Source organism: Galeopterus variegatus, unplaced genomic scaffold, assembly GCF_000696425.1.
Source record: "Galeopterus variegatus unplaced genomic scaffold, G_variegatus-3.0.2 Scaffold1642, whole genome shotgun sequence".
Classification (NCBI taxonomy): domain Eukaryota; kingdom Metazoa; phylum Chordata; class Mammalia; order Dermoptera; family Cynocephalidae; genus Galeopterus; species Galeopterus variegatus.
Window position 1 is genome coordinate 256,460 of NW_007727753.1, and position 15,059 is coordinate 271,518.

General features: G+C 42.6%; 1 pseudogene; it reads right to left on the minus strand.

The window, feature by feature from the left end:
* Positions 1–3,402: 3,402 nt before the first annotated feature.
* Positions 3,403–10,588, minus strand: LOC103594911 (annotated as a pseudogene).
* Between the last annotated feature and the right edge of the window lie 4,471 nt (positions 10,589–15,059).

A 15,059-nucleotide genomic window follows, 5' to 3' on the forward strand; every position in this document is an offset into this window, starting at 1 on the left:
TCCGATTAGTTTGTCTGACATTAATATAATCCCCCCCCCTTTTTTTTTTTTTTTTTTTTTGGCAGCTGGCTTGTATGAGGATCCAAATCCTTGAAGTTGGTGTTATAACATCAGCTTTCTTTTGGTTAGTATTTGTGTGGTCTATTTCTTCCGTTTTTACTTGTAACCTTTTGGTGTCTTAGTATTTAACATATTTTTCTGGCAAATGGCATATAGTTGGGTTTTTTCCCCCTTTTGATCTGATAATCTCTGCCTTTTAATTGCATTTAATAAAATTATTTTGATGTGGTTGGGTTTATTTTGTTTTGTATTTATCCCATTTGACCTTTTCCCTTTTTCCCTCCTTTTTTGGATTATTTGCGTCTTTCTTAGCATTCCATTTTATATCCACAATTGGGTTCTTATCTGTGCCTCTTTTAAGTGGTTTTCTAAAGGGTTACTTTAAGAATTATAATCTATGTCTTTAAATTGCCACAGTCTACAAGTCTTCATATTCTATCACAGTCTTCAAGAACTAACATTATACCATTTTATATAATGTAAGAAACACACCATTATGCTTCCACTTACTCCCCACCATCCTTTTTACTATTGTTGTTATATATTTCACTTCTACATATATATTATACCTCGTAAAACACATTGTTGTTTTGTTGGGTTTTCTCCCCCCTCACGGTACAAAAGTATTTAATAAGCAACACATAAGTACAGAAAAACACCTAGCTTATAGCTCATCTTTAAAACCAGAATAACCAAGTGAAAAGTGTGTACAGATTCTTATCTTTACTTAAAAACAAAAACAAAAACAAAGGTGCACATTGGGAATTGAACTACTATGTTTTTCTTCTTTCTAGAGATGTGACATACACGTAAAACTCATGGTTTTAAACAGTCAACTGACTTTTACAAAATTAGAAATAGTCTTTTCTATTTCACTGCACATTTACCATTTCCAGCATTCTTCAATCCTTCCTATAAATCAGGGTTTCATCTGGTCTCACTTCCCTTCAGCCTGAGGCTCCTCCTTGGGTAGTTCTTGTAGTGTGGGTCTTCTAACTATAAATCTCCTAGCTTTTGCTTACCTGAAAATATGTTTATCTAGTCTTCATTTTTGAAGCATATTTACACTAGATATAGGTTCTAGGTTGACAGCCTTTCAGCCCTTTAGCTGTGTCCCTCATCTGTCTTCTGACTTGCTTTTTTTTTTTTTCTGTTAGCTGAAATTCTTATTACTTTCCCCCTGTATGTAATGTATCTTTTTTCTCAATCTTATTTTAATATTTTCTCTTTTTTTTTCTCTATCTGCTCTGCTTTTATTTTATTTTTATTTATTTATTTTTGATGGCTGGCCAGTACCAAGATCCTCCGAACCCTGGACCTTCGTGTTATGAGCACTGAGCTCTGACAACCTGAGCTCCCCCGCCAGTGCCTCTGTCTGCTTTTAATATTTTCTCTTTATCTTTGGTTTTCAGCTGCTGGCTGTGCTACACCTGGATGTGGTTTTCTTTGTGTTTGTCTTGCTTGGAGTGTTTTGAGCTTCTGGAAAAGTTTGAAGTTCTTTTTTCTTCAAATTTTTCCTGCCCTTTTCTTTCCTTCCTCTCCTACTCTAACCCGAATTCATGTATGTTGCCCAGCTCAGTAAAATCTCAAGGGTAATTGATGCTGTTGATTTTTTCAGTTTTTTTTTTTTTTAATCTCTCTGCTTCAGTTTGGAGAATTTCTATTTCTCTGTCTTCAAGTTTACTTATTCTATCTTCTATAGTGTCTAATTTGGTGTTTAGCCCATCATTGTAGTTTTTATTTCAGCTATTATATTTTTCAGATCTAGAATTCCCATTTGGTTCATTTTTAACTTTTCGATCCATATCCTGAAATATCCCATTATTCCATGTGTTATTTTCCTAGGGTGCTGTAAAAAAGTATCATAAACTGGGTGGCTTAAGAAAGAGAAATTTATTGCCTCACATTTCTGGAGGCTGGAAGTCTGAAATCCAGGTGTCAGCAGGGTTGCTTCCTTCTGGGGGTTCTGAGGGAGAATCTGTTCCGTGCCTCTTTCCTAGCTTCTGGTGGTTGCCAGCAACTCTTGGCATTCTTTAGCTTGTAGACATATCACACCAATCTCTGCTTCTATTTTCACATGACATTTTCCCCTGTGTCTCTCTGTGTCCAAATTTACCTCTTCTTATAAGGACAGCAGCCACTGAATTTGGAACCACCCTAATCAATATGACCTAATTTTAACTTAAATTACATCTGCAAAGACCCTATTTCCAAATAATGGCACATTCTGAGGTTCTGGATTTTTTTTTTTTTTTTTGAGTGACACTATTCAACTCATCATACCTCTTCCCTATACAAATTATTCTTTTCCCATTAATTATTTTATATATTTATAATAGTCATTAAATGTCCTTTTCTTTCTTTCTTTTTACATTCTGAGGTTCTGGATTTTTTTTTTTTTTTTTCCGTGTCCGGCAACGGATCACAACCCTCAGTGTCGCCCCCGGACCGGACTGGGACCGGCAACGGGATCACAACCCTCGGCGTTGCCCCCGCGCCTCGCTCAGCCAGTGAGCGGGAACCGGTCTGTATGTGGGATCCGAACCCTCGGCAGGAGCGCCACCGCGCTTCCCAAGCGGCGCACTAGCGCAGTGCACCACCGGGCCGGCCCCTAATGTCCTTTTCTATTAATTCCAATAACTTGGTTTTTCTGTGGAACTTCTTCTACTGACTATATTTTCTCTTGATTATAAAGCACCTTTTCCTGCTTCTCATGTCTTATAATTTTTTATTGATTCTAGGATATAAAAGAAAAGTGAAGAAAAATATAATGGAGTATAATTATTTTGAAGTACATATATTTTTGTTCTGCTTTTATTTTTCTGAAAGCACAAGTCCTTAACTGCCTAACAGAGTCAAGAGCTTATCATTAAGATCTTGTTAGAGTTGAGCTGAGCTTTGTGAGTTTACCGGATTGTCCAGTTAGAAGGAACACAGTCCATGACAAGACAGCCCTCACTTCTTTTTTTTTTCTTTTTTCACATTCAGTACTTTAATTTTCTAGCAGAAAATTTACTTACCTCTCTCATCCTTTCCTTTAAGATAGTGTGACAATTTTTCATAATAAATTACTTAAAGAGAAGCTTTGGTCAAGAATAGAATGGAATAGCAAAAACAAAACAAACAAAAAAAACCCCAACCCAAACCAAAACAAAAAACAACAGCAGCAAAAAAGTCACTGCTGCTTTTAAAAAACCAACACTTCCACCGATTTTATTCAAAGAAAACCACACAATATTTGCGCGACCTGGGTTTCGGTGTTTGCCGGGGGCTGGCTTTCCCCCCAGCACGCAGCTGGTGGAGCTGTGGTCAGCCGCTGTCCTCACGCTGGGTCACAGAGGCTCACTCACTCCACACTACCCGGAGGCCCTGGATAGAGGACTCTAAGGTCCTGAAGTCCCAAATGGCCGTGGCTCCATCGATGCCAGTGGTGCAAAATTTGCCACAATCTTGCTTGTCCACCTCGTGAATAGACACACCTGCCCGATGCTATTGTAGAGCAGTGTCTCCGAGGCTGTATTGCGGTCCTCAGCGGTGGCCCTCCTGTCCATGCTTCAAAGCGTCCCATGCAGACAGGTTGCTGGATGCTCTGTTTGGAATGTCTAGCTTGGACACAAAAGTCAAGCAGCTGTGGTCATTGTAAATAAACAGCACCGGCCAGCAACATGGCCAGCAGCTACAATGCTGTTCTCTGAAACAAACGATACACTCAAGAGTGGCAGGAACTCTGCTTTCCGAGTCGAGACCTGCGCACTTTTTGAGGCATCAGCAATGGACACGGTGATGTCATGGCTGACCCAGGCCAGGCGGCTCCTACTGGTGGAGAAGCCGACCCCATGGATCCATCCACCGGTGCCGCTGCCACCAAACTCTGACAGCTGACCAAAAGGCATCTTGCTGCCCCAGCGTGTGCTGGCAGGCTTTTCATCCGCTTCTTTAATGTAGGCAGAAAACATGCTGCATTTGAAGTCGCATGATCCTGCTGCCAGTGAAACATTGCTGGGATGCCAACCCACACTGAGGACTGTGGAGCGAATAGGCTTTTTAACGTGCCTGCCCACCCACCAGTCACTGTCAGACTCAGAGTAACAAACGGAAGTGAGTCGTGCTCCACTTCCCGCGGCAAACTTGTTGGTGGGGACCACTTCACAAAAGTGGCTGCACGATTAATTCTCAGGATCACCAGGGTTGGCATCGACACCATCTTTCTGACTCCGGACAGTATTTCAATCTGTCCCGCAAGTGACGATGTGGTCGCTCTTGGGAGCCCAGTGGAGACCTGTGATGTGTCCTTTGTGCTCTTGAGTTCATGAGCTTTCACTCACTGGCTCCTGCTCTTCTTACAGATGTGCACTTCACGATTACTGGGGCTAAAGGCTATCTGGGTATGGTCCCTGTGCCGGCATGACAGGGATTGGCTCTAGTACGAGCAGATGCGGGGACATTATTCTTAGTGTTTTCAAAGGATAGAAAGCTGGGGTCGGGGCAGTCTGAACAGGCTCAAAGCTGAGAATTTGGGGACTAGTCAGTGCAAACAGACTCACATCTCTCACTTCTGACACCAACTACAAGTTCAGAGGTTCACAAAATCACCCCCAGGGATAGTAACTCACTAGAAGGACTCACAGAACCCACTGAAGCTGTTATACTTGTTGTACAAACCATATTATACACTTTATTTCAGGGGAAGGATAGATTAAAATTAGCCCAGGGAAGAAGCAGCACACACAGAGTCTGGGGAAGTAGGAAACGCAGAACGTCTGTTGTCCTCTCCCTGGAGAATCAGGACAAATTGTTTTCCTAGTATCAATACGTAATAACACACACAGAGTACTGCCAACCAGGAAGGCCAAGCTGAGACAGTATAGTTACAATTTCTTTCCTAGGAATCATCACTGCTTCTGGCACCTACAGTTGCAGCCCTGGTCCTGTGTCACTGTGTCAGGCAGGACAAAAGAAGTTGAGGTGATGTGAGGAAAAAAGAAAAAAGTATCCGCATACCAGTGAGTAAGACCTTTCTCCCTCTCCCCCAGATCCCCCAGAGAAGCAGAGCAATCTATCAAGGTGGTGTCCTCCTTGGGCCCCGCTCATGTTAGGTGTGAACAAACACTTGTGAAGGTGTGCAAAGCAGCCCTTCATGCCTTTACATCCCTGTTTTAGTCAACAAATGTTTTGTAAAATTTGTCAGAATCAAAATGGAGTCACTTGTGTCAAGTCCTGACAAAATAGAGTCAGGAAAGGCCAGGAAGGGAGAGTTCTCACCCATGTATGCCTGATAACTATCACAAGAACTATCACAAAAGACTACAGAAAACACATCACAAAAGCCACCACAACCTTACACAGAAAATATTTCTGCAAGGGCATCTGTCCAGCAACTCCCTGTGCAACCTTGAACTGACACCACCCTTGTTATTGATCCTTGTAGCTGAGGATAATTGATACAAAATAAGTTATATAATCCTCCTTCTTTTGCCTTTAAAAACTTTCCCTTGCCTCAACTCCCCTGACACGTAGTTTATTATGGCACACATATTTCCATTGCAATGCTCCACCTAAATAAACGTCTTTTTTTTTAGAGAGTCTTCCTCTCTGTTATTTAGGTTTGACAGTTTCAATTGCCTGTTCCAATTCATCAATTGCATGGAAGAGGATAGCTCTCTGCCAATTGTTGGACATTATGAGCTGTAAAATCTGTTCTTCAGTCTGAAGAAACGTGACCTGGTAGTCTGAAATGGTGCAGTATCTGTGTTCTGGTCCTTTTACTGTACTCTGAGCATTTGCCTCTACCATCTGTAAGCTAAGCTTAGTTCAGATGACTCCATTCCTGCCAGGACCTATTTATAGTCTCCCAGGGCTATAGGCACCAAGTCATTCCAGATACGTGTGGGGCCTTCCCTGGAAGAGTCTGCCCCATAGTCACCTGCAGTCTCTGTCTCTTGTTGGCAGACAACAGTTCTTACTGGCATTTTGTGCCTCAGAGGATGCAAGAGGAACATGTCTAGATTCAGTCCATCTTTGCAGTGCTGCCGCCCCTCCCCGCCATGCCCACTCATTTGATGGGTCCAGGTGGTTGCCTCAAGTGAGCACACCAGAATATCCACTCACTGGTTCTGAACACCTTCCTACCCTAGGAAGGGGTTCTTTTGAGGGGCATCAACATGTCTTACTTTAATGTGCCTCTCAAATTCCCATGGTGGTTTCCACAGGGCTATGCCCCAAACAGGCAGCCTGTCAATAGTTTCCCATTGCCCTTCTGCCTGACAATATGGGCAGTACAAATCCAAACACAGGGGCAAATGGCATGCAATTCATCCCACCCAGTTGATTTGCTTTTACCTCTTCGGAGTGGCAGCCTTCCAAACTGGAAACTGTCCTGTCACCTCAAAACTTCCATCCATAAACCAAGTAGCTCTCTGTTGGTCAATAGCTGTTCATAGGGCACTTGCCCAAGAGGCCCACATGGCCATAGGATCCAGCTCCTCAGGTGGTTCCAAAGTCAACCCTAGGGGAAAAGAGCTTTCCTGCTCAGGAGCACCTCCTTGCATTCCCCTACGCATAACTCATTTCCATTTTTTCTTTTCTTTCTTTATTTTTTTGGCAGCTGGCCAGTATGGGGATCCAAACCCTCAACCTTGGTGTTATTTCTGTTTTTTAATGAACTCTTCCAGGCACTATCCTCCTCATCAGAGCACTTATCCAACATCACCTGAGACATTATGGTTATTTTTGGTTTGAAGGTTATTTTATGTCCTTAAGTCATAGGGGCAATCTCAACTGAAGTCCAATAGCCAGTTAGTAAACGTCCCTCAAATGGAATTTTTTGGGGTGCAAAATCCCAGCAGTTGCCACTAGATGGCATCCACAGGCTTTTGCTATAAGCTTGAGACTGTGCTCCACACAGGGCTGTTGTACAGCAAATTAACAACTGTATGGTGCCCATCCAGCATGTCCAATCAATACTGGCAGATGAGCAGATTTATATGCCTTCTTTTTTACTACACTAGGTAGGGGAAGCATTCCCCAGTCAGATCCAATATCCATCTCCATAATACGTTCAGGTAAAGGAGATGCAAACACTTCACGTAAAACCTGTTCAAACCTTGCCACTTCCATCCCTCACATTCCATTCCTCATCTTCTCCCAATCTCTCACTCCTGTCAGGACTTCACAAATAAGTTTTAAAATTACAGTGCATGGGGCTCCCATATAAAGGAGTCCCAGAAGAGTCTCTTCTACAGCCTCTGGTCGTTTGTCCATATGTCCATGATCACTCATGTCCATGTGGCCTTGGGTCCCCAGTAGAGGTCTGTCATTATCTGGTTAGATTGTGGGACCACTGCCCCAGGTGACTGCAGATCAGCTTTCTCCTTGTCGTTTTTGCCTTCCAGCTTTTTTAATTCCTCCAAACTATCATTTAGGGCCCTTCACTATTGGGGGGCCAATGGATGCTCCCATCAATCCACTCAACTTCCAAGAGTGTTGGATTATGACCTTTGTTTTGACCCCATCAATGTCTGCTTTATTCATCCCATTTCTTAATAACCATTTAACAATTTCCACATTGCTGGGACGGGCTGGATGAGTCTCTTGACCGTCCCCTTTGACTTCCCCATTCTCTGGTGAATCATTCCAGTAGTCTTCACTGTTTGTTGTTTCAGCATCATTCTTTCCTTTGATAGTGGCCCTAAGGCTAGAAGCTGTAGCTAGAATGAGCTGTAATTCAAGTTTGGCCTACTCCCAGGATCTGCCTTAACACTCTATTTTGCTTTCATTTTAGCTGCTACAAATAACAATAACATGGTATATTTAGCTTGTTTCTTGTTACTTTGCATTTTCTTATATATCCAGCCAACTAATACCTTGGGAGTTGGATCCATCATTTCTAAAATCCATTATTAACTTTTGCTTCCAATAACTGATTGCAGCATAGCTGCAGTTCCATACCATGGTGAACCCATGGCCCTCCAGGAATCAAAGGGTATCATACCTCATTGTCTTATCCAATTCCTACAGTCAGTAAATGACTCATCTCTGAGCATATCTTTCATATTCAAAGCAACCAATCCAGAACCCATATCCCCAGACATCTCCTTTACTGGGACTTTTATACTCTGGGCCACCATTTTTCTGCCCTAATCACCCCAGGGCCAGAGACCAAATAATTAGAGACAGCCCTATACCCCAGAGTGTACCAAATTACTCAAACTAGGCAATCCTAAATCTGCTTACTCTGCCTCACCACAATAAAGGCTCTTGCTCGCAGTTCCCCTCTCTCTCCTTCCACCTCCTGATCAACCCTGGTGCTTACCCATGAGGCCCTGTGTCGGCATGCTGTGCCATGCCTCCTGTTTCTAGGGAACTGTGAGTATAAACTTCTTTCATGGCAGTTGTGTCTTACTATACCTGATGAAGACAAATTTGGGGTACCCTTACAACTGGTGCAGTTGGCAGGGTGGTTTGATACTAGATGGAGATGATATGTTCTTACATTGCTCTTGTCTTATTAACTGGATCCAACAGGCAGTGCCCAGTGCCTGGGAAGGCCCCACTGCCCCTTGATGGCTGCTGCCTTGTGTTGTTTGTGGTCAGGTGTTGCTATGGATTCCCAGCCTAAAGGGTGGAGCTCGAAAAGCTGAGTGCCCACCCACCCACAGCTGCTGCACAGGTGACTGTGTCTAGTGCCTGGGACTGAGTGCCCAGAGCCTCTCAACACCTTTCTCCACACTGGTAGGGCACCCAGGGGCCAGGAGAGAGCACCTGGGGTGTACAGGTAATTGGCTACATCAGTTTCTCAAAAAGGTCCTTCTGAAGGGGACAAGAAGTGATTACCCTCCTAGTGTCATGGGATGAGTCTAATCCGTTGACCAGGCAGCACTGACAAGTGGTGGGGCCAACTGAGTCATTTAATGAAAGTGTATATTGTTGGGCTGGCCCGTGGCTCACTCGGGAGAGTGCGGTGCTGATAACACCAAGGCTGTGGGTTTGGATCCTATATAGGTATGTCCGGTTCACTCACTGGCTGAGCGTGGTGCTGACAACACCAAGTCAAGGGTTAAGATCCCCTTACCAGTCATCTTTAAAAAAAATATTGTCTGGGGCCGGCCCGGTGGCGCACTGCTACAGTGTGCCGCTTGGGAGTGCGGTGGCGCTCCCGCGGAGGTTTTGGATCCCACATACAGACCGGCCGCTCACTGGCTGAGCGAGGTGCGGGCGCAACACCGAGGGTTGCAATCCCGTTGCCGGTCCCGGTCCGGTACGGGCGCAACACTGAGGGTTGCAATCCGTTGCCGGTCACGAAAAAAGACAAAAAGAAAAAAAAAAATATTGTCTGTGACAATATATGCCCCCAGGCACTGGATACACCACTTCCCCTTTTCCTTCTGAGCCTTGTGAGTCCAAAACTTCAGCCTGTTCCATGAGGCAGTGAGAGAGTACCCTGCCTGAACACCTGCACATATATTGCAGGCGACTTGTGAGGTCAGTGTGAGGTTGTCCTCTTCAGGTGGTCCTGGCACCTGCAAATGCTGTTGTTCAGGTCGTAAACTTCTCTGCTGTAGTCTGCTTACTACTGTCCCAATTTGTCCCCTGAACCTGCAGGATATAAGGGTCCCCGTCCCTGGAGACCAGTGGTTTAATGTTTAATGAAAAGGGGGAAAGGGAAGAAATATCAGATTCTGGCTCTCCCCAAACCCCTGAGGATATGTTCTAATTAATGGACACATGCAGCAGCCCCCACCTCAGAAAGGTGTGATTATTAAAGGTTCAGATCTTTCAGGAATAAAGGTTGGGGTTATACCACCAGGTAATCCATCAACACCTGCCAAGGTGAGCACTGAAGGTGAGGGGGACTTAGAAGGGATATGGGAGGTGGGTGAAGATGAGAACCAGTTGTGGCTCTGAGGCAGCAAGCGGGACTGTAGTTTCTTTCACTAACCTTCCTTTTCTCAGTTATCCTCCTGCCAAGAAAGGAGGCCACCAGGAACTGTGGAGCAGCTGAACCTGCACAGACAAGTAGATCTGTGTGGTGCATCAGACGGACTGCAGTGGCCGTGAACATGAGCTGATCAGATCTCCTGCTGCAGGGGGTGTACTTGACCAACAGCCCAGCTGCATCCCCTCTGGATCCACTACCGTGTTTTCACTGAGGCTACACATGCCCTGAGCTACTCCTGGCCAAAGACTGGGCACAGGGGGTGTCTAAAGGCAGGTCCATTCTAGCAAGAGTCCTCTTCCTGGCTCGAGAACTCCACTTCCGCTTGGCTGAACCTATCTTGGAACTGCGCTGCAGTCTGAGACTCTTCCCGCCCAATTCTTCATCCTTCCTTCCCTCGCTCCACAGGTGTCTGACCTCACTGTGGTCTAAAGCTTCTCCCTACCTTCACCTGCTCCCTTCACCAGAAAATCTCTACCTCATCTAATCCAGTCCTGGCATCTGCTTTTTGGTGAACCCAAACTACTGCAGGTATGTGACCTTTCTCTTGCTGATGCGGAACTTTGGGGGCTGCCACTGCAGTTTCATCTCCATGTTTGACTTCTGTGTCCACATTGCAAACTCAGACAGTGTAATGGGGTATTATTTATTGGACTCTGCAACCTCAACAATACTTATAGAATTCTTAAATTTTTAATACCTTTTTCTATAAAGCTTTTATGCATTTTCCTTGTTAGATGCTTTGTTATTATTTTTTAGGTGATTATTGCTGGAGGAATGCTTTTGATTTTTTAGAACTTGGGATCTCGTATTTGGCGACTCTTGCTAATTCTATGACTGTGTTTTATGTTTTCTATATTGTTGACCATTTTGTTTGCAAATAATGAGTTTTGTCTTTCCTCTTCTGTATTTTTTTTATTACTTATTTCTTTCTCTTGTCTTATTATGTGAGCCAACCCTCCATTACCATGTCCAACTGTATTGGTATAGCTGGCATCTTTTCTTGTCCCCAACGTACAAAGCATAATGTTTGCTGTAGGTTTTTATTAAATAGCCTTTGTAACATTAAAGAAATTCCCATACATTCCTTCTTTTTGTTTGTTTGTTGAGAACAAAAAGTTTCCTGCAACTCAAGAAGACAAAGTTAATTTTTCCTTCAGTTCCCTAATTTAGTGAATTACAGGGATACATTTCTGCTCAGAAAGTATAACAGGTTGAATATCCCTTATCCAAAATGCTTGGGACTGGAGGTGTTTCCAATTGCAGATTTTTTCGGTTTTTGGATTTTTTTAGATTTTGGAGTCTTTGCAGAAATACATACCAGTAGCACATCCCTCATCTGAAAATTCAAAATCTGAAATGATCCAGTAAGCATCATTCAGTGCTCAAAAAAGTTTCAAATTTTGAGCAACTCAGATTTCAAATTTTGGGATGAGGGATGTTCAACCTGTATTGTTTTTAATATACTACATTATTTGCATCATGTATCAGAAAGAGCTAGTCCGTCCAAATGTTATTTGGTGGTATGTTTTCAGTTTTTGGATACAAAGGATTTTTTAAGCTATCATTTTTTTTTTTTTTAAAGATGACCGGTAAGGGGATCTTAACCCTTGACTTGGTGTTGTCAGCACCGAGCTCAGCCAGTGAGCAACCGGCCATCCCTATATAGGATCCGAACCCGTGGCCTTGGTGTTATCAGCACCGCACTCTCCCAAGTGAGCCACGGGCAGGCCCTGAGCTATCATTTTTTGTTGTTGATTTCCATTTAATCTCCATATTTCTTAAAGTCTCTTTACAAATGTCCTTGTCATTATTTCCTCCCAAGGTCTTTTGAGATACTTCTTTGACCTGATCTTTCAACTTACTAATTTATTGAATCCTTTTTGTTATCAATCCATCTACTGATTCCTTTATGTCACCTAAAGTTTCAGACCCCATATCTCATATTTGTTCTAAGTGCTTATTCCTTCTTCATGTTTCCAATAGCCTATCTCATCTCCAGGGAAACTCTTTACTCTGTCAGGCTTATTCGTGTGAGTTCCTCAGTCATATACGTGTATACACATTTATATATATTTATATATATTGACTATATATAGAATTAATTTTATTTACATTAATTATGTATAATCATATACATAAAATCTTTGTTACATGAGTTCGATTCATTTACATTTACTTATTTGTTTATTTTTTGCAGCTGGCTGGTGCAGGGATCCGAACCCTTGACCTTGGTGTTATCAGAAACACACTCTCCCAAGTGAGCCACTGGCCAGCCATACACTTATTGAAATAATTGACATTTTGATCTCAACTTTCTTATGTCATATTCACTCAGTATTGCTTTATTTTTACAGCATTTCATTCTCTTTATGATTGGTTTGCTTTTGGTTTTGTATTTCTTTTTCTCAAGGTCCATCGAACCCTGGACCTTGGTGTTATCAACACCACACTCTAACGAACTGAGCTAACCAGCCAGCCCCGAATAATGTTCTTTATTTTATTTTATTTGGCAACTGGCAGGGAAGGGGATCTGAACCCCTGACCTTGATGTTACTGACACCATGCTCTAGTCAAGGGAGCTAACTGACCAGCTCCTGCTTTTGTAATTCTTTTGGAAATGAGGAAGGTTTGTATTTCTGTTCTAGTGGTTACTTTTATGTTAATTACTTTTATAAAGTCCTCAGGTTCTTTTCCTTATTTAAAGATTTTTGCTATTTGATTTACCAGCTTTAAAAGATTCCCGGGATACCTACCTGTTATATAAGTTCCCCTTGCTGTCTCCCAAATCTTGCCCATTTTGGTTACACTACAATATTTCTTTTTTTTTTTTCCTTTTTGTCTTTTTTTCATGACCGGCAGCGGATCGCAACCCTCAGTGTTGCGCCGTACCGGACCGGGACCAGCAACGGGATCGCAACCCTCAGTGCTGCGCCCGCACCTCGCTCAGCCAGTGAGCGGGAACCGGTCTGCATGTGGGATCCGAACCCTCGGCGGGAGCGCCGCCGCGCTTCCCAAGCGGCGCACTGTAGCAGTGCACCACTGGGCCAGCCCTCACACTACAATATTTCTACCTTGACAGAGCATATAAGGATCCCATACAATTCCTCCACCCTCTTCCCCATATTTGTTTTACAGTTAGATCCAGAAATGACATATTCAAGGAACCAAGAGTCCTTTTGCCAGTCTCTCAAATCATCTTGTTGGATAAAGCTCATTCTTAGGAAGGACCCATAAATACTGTATTTCTTGTTTTTGTATTTTTCTTCCTGTATTTTTTTTCTTTCTTTTCCTTCCTTTTTTTTTATTTTTTATTTTTTTGATTTCTAAAGCTGTTTTTCCTGGCATCTTAATACTTGAAGGATAACTCAGCTGCATTTAAAATCATTGGCTAATACGGGCCCACCTCAGAGATATTGTGGGTTTGGTTCTAGACCACCGCAATAAAGCAAATCACACAAATTTTTTGGTTTCCCAGTGCGTAAAAAAGTTATGTTTACGCTATACTGTGGTCTCTTAAATGTGCAACAGCATTATGTCTAGAAAACAATGTACATACCTTAATTAAAAATACTTAATTGCTAAAAGCAATTAAGAATCTGAACCTTCAGTGAGTCATAATCTTTTTGCTGGTAGAGGGTCTTGCCTCAATGTTGATGGCTGCTGACTAATCATGTGTTGGTTGCTGAAAGTTTGAGTAGCTTAGCTGTGACAATTTCTTAAAATAAGATAACAGTGAAGTTTACTGCATTGATTGAGGCTTACTTTCATGAAAGATTTCCCTGTTGGGCCGGTCCGTGGCTCACTTGGGAGAGCGTGGTGCTGACAACACCAAGTCAAGGGTTAAGATCCCCTTACTGGTCATCTTTTGGAAAAAAAAAAAAAAAAGATTTCCCTGTAGCATGCAATGCTGTTTGATACCATTTTACCCACAGTAGAACTTCTTTAAAAATTGGAGTCAATCCCCTCAAGCCCTGCCACTGCTTTATCAACTTTTTAAAATGTAATATTCTAAATCCTTTGTTGTCATTTCAGCTATGTTCACAGCAACTTCACTAGGAGTAGATTCCATCTGTTTCCATCTTTCCATCTACCAGGAGTAGATTCCATCTTTCTGGAAGTCCTAGCCAGAGCAATTAGGCAAGAGAAATAAATAAATCACATTCAAAGTGGAAAAGAGGAAGTCAAATTGTCCCTGTTTGCAGATGACATGATCTTTTTTTTTTTTCCTTTTTGTCTTTTTTTCGTGTCCGGCAACGGATCGCAACCCTCAGTGTCGCGCCCGTACCGGACCGGGACTGGCAACAGGATCGCAACCCTTGGTGTCACGCCCGCACCTCGCTCAGCCAGTGAGCAGCCGGTCAGTATGTGGGATCCGAACCCTCGGCGGGAGCGCCGCCGCACTCCCAAGCGGCGCACTGTAGCAGTGCGCCACTGGGCCAGCCCTGACATGATCTTATATACAGAAAAACCTAAAAGCTCCACCAAAAAGTGCTTAGAACTGTAAACAAATTCAGTGAAATTATAGAATACAAAATCAACGTACAAAAATCAATAGCATTTCTATATATCAATAATGAGTAAGATGAAAAATAAATCAGGAAAACAATCCCATTTATAAAAGCTACTAAAAAAAAAAATATATATATATATATATATATATATAAAACACCTAGGAATTAATTCAACCAAAGAGGTGAAAGATCTCTACAAGGAAAGCAATAAAACACTTATGAAAGAAATTGAAGAGGACACAAAGAAATGGAAGACATTCCATGTTCATAGGTTGGCAGAATTAATACTGTGAAAGTAACCATTCTACTAAAAGCAATTTACAGATTCAGTGCAATCTCCATCAAAATACCAATGACATTCTTCACAGAAATAGAAATAACAATCCTAAAATTTGTATGGAACCACAAAAGACCCCAAATAGCCAAAGCAATCCTGAGCAAAAAGAACAAAGCTGGCGGCATCACACTACCTGACTTCAAAATATACTACAAAGCTATAGTAACCCAAACAGCATAGTACCAGCATAAAAACAGACACACAGACCAATGGA